The sequence below is a fragment of the Triticum dicoccoides genome, chromosome 4B (genome assembly GCF_002162155.2).
Source record: "Triticum dicoccoides isolate Atlit2015 ecotype Zavitan chromosome 4B, WEW_v2.0, whole genome shotgun sequence".
NCBI lineage: Eukaryota > Viridiplantae > Streptophyta > Magnoliopsida > Poales > Poaceae > Triticum > Triticum dicoccoides.
In genome coordinates, this window is record NC_041387.1 from 57476892 (window position 1) to 57479187 (window position 2296).

A 2296-nucleotide genomic window follows, 5' to 3' on the forward strand; every position below is an offset into this window, starting at 1 on the left:
GAAACTATAAGGCATGAAACTATAAGGCAGCATACAGTTTTGGGTGTTGCAGAAGTTATCATTTAGGTCACACAAAAACATCGATGTTTCAAGGCTTTGCCGAATTAGGAAGATTCATGCAGACTGGAAAGGAAGGATCCAAGTGGGCCTCTTAAAAGGAACCAAAGTTTCAATCTATAAGCATTATGACATGCTTTCTTTTATCTGATATTTTTTTCATTCAAAAGAATCATCAATTATCCAAAACATGTAAATAACATCCAGGTTCTTCGCCCATGTACATGATGGCATATCAAAATATTTTCTGTCAAGCGATGATCAGTGATTTTTTACATAATTGGAATTAATAAACAATGAACTAAACCTGCTTGAATGCTAAGATGTTTCTAACACCATCAGGTTAGAAAAAGGATAATGTAACCATTTTTAAACACATCTTGATGGCTCCATGTCCAGGTAAATCTTTGTGGCAGTAACAATACAGTAGAGGCAACAAAAGATAAAATAAAAAGGTTGTTCCTAGGTTGATGTTCGTCATTGTGTCGAGGAACATTTCCATCCTGAGGAAGACATCACAAATGAACGTTAGTTAGCAATGGAACATAAATGTATTGAATACAGGATGAGGTTTAGGATGATCAGTTGACTGGAAAAATCCATAGTGTCATTGTGTCATTCATATATGGAGGAAACATTGTTCATTTATTTAACGGTGAGGCTCATTCATATACAGAGAACGGCTCAAGAAGTTGGAGCTGTTGCCTAAAATGTCGTGTCAAGACAATGACTAACCGATACTGCATATGTTGAAACCAAGAGCCAAAAAGACGGTGGTCAAAAATTGAATTAGATTATGATCAAGTAAATGCTACATGTTCCACATAGCAAATAGGACCAATTATTAAAAAATTAACAAAACATACATAATGTGGCAAAGAACCTGAAACATTACAATTTTAAACTTCTATACATTTAATTCGAGGTGCTTAAGTAAACCTTGGCTTAAGATTTTGTGTCGAGGAAACCCTTCAAATTGTTCCAGATCAACTTGAACACAGTGCCCACATACACAACAAAAATATGATGCAAGGTCAGCAATTTTAAATTAAAATTAGTACTGCACTACACCATAATACTTCTTTTAAACTATCATAATTTAAACAAACTATTCAGTATCTACAACTAAGTAAAATAACCGTCGATAATAGTCTATCTTTATCTTCTGCATATGAACATATATGTGGTATATTTGTACCAGAAACATAAGAAGAGGGAACTTACAATGCTTGCCAATGTTGGAGATCAACGCTGATCACATCCATGCCAAGGTGGGCTTCAGGTCAGAGAGAGATGCAGCTGGCAACGTCCTCTACCTCTACTCCGGGGCAACCCTCCTTGTGCGTCCGCTTGCTTGATGGTATCCTTTGACTACAGATCGTCCAAATTTCTCCACCTATGGGCTTCATTTACTGCAGAGAAATGGAGTTAAGAGGGGGCTCAGTTTTAGACACCAATCTAATTATGGGATAGCATCATTATGGAAGTAGGCAGGAGCCTTGGCGAATAATAGATATGTTTGAAATTAAATAGACCAAACACTTCTAATTAGCAGCGGAAGAATATGTTGACTCATATATGAATTATAATGACCTCACATGGTGCTCAGCGCCATCGAGCGACCATCAATAAAAAATATAGTTCTCAACATTAGTAATCTAACACCAAGAAAATAAATAAGCAATTATAATCATCTGTCAACATTTTTTTCTCTTCTAATTTTGTAGAAAAGGATGGAAGTTTTGTTCCAGAACCATAAATAGGAAAGAGAAAGAGAAAGAAATACTAAAATATAGGAAACTTAACTATTTGTCAAATCATGAGTTATGTACATAAAGAAGTAGGCACAAAATTAACCTTGGAAGAGGATTACTCTTCCTTTTTCTGGGCCCAACACCCTAATAGTGTACTGTGTACCATAAGAGCATCAGTAAGTGACACAACTAATGTGCCTACGTACATGATAAAGAACTTCAAATGCCATATGTGTGTGCTGAAAGCAAAAAAAGGAAATAAAAAATACTGCATCTGAACCATATTGACTACTAAAAGGGTACGCACAAGCTTTTCTAAATTTACCACAAATGTGATATATTGTGCTATAATTAAATGGGTGCAATCTGAAAATTGCCAGCATCACAGATCATCCATGCTTCTAGTTACATCTATAAGTGGCCAGAAGGAATGACAAACTTTATTTAGCTTGTAATATGTGAATGCCAGGAAAGAGAAGTTGAAT

The 2296-nt window shown here is 35.5% G+C and overlaps 1 protein-coding gene across 10 annotated transcripts in view; it reads right to left on the bottom strand.

Moving 5' to 3' along the window:
* Positions 1-264: 264 nt before the first annotated feature.
* LOC119294983 overlaps positions 265-2296 on the bottom strand; it is a 6131-nt gene continuing 4099 nt past the window's right edge. For 7 of the 10 annotated variants that reach the window (XR_005143630.1, XR_005143629.1, XR_005143627.1 and 4 more), the window contains one exon: positions 1932-2009. The gene's annotated coding sequence lies outside the window, so the exon portion shown is untranslated. Of the gene's footprint in view, positions 561-1281; positions 1470-1931; positions 2010-2296 lie in introns of those variants that run through there. The other 3 variants (XR_005143634.1, XR_005143632.1, XR_005143625.1) reach the window with 2 other exon arrangements.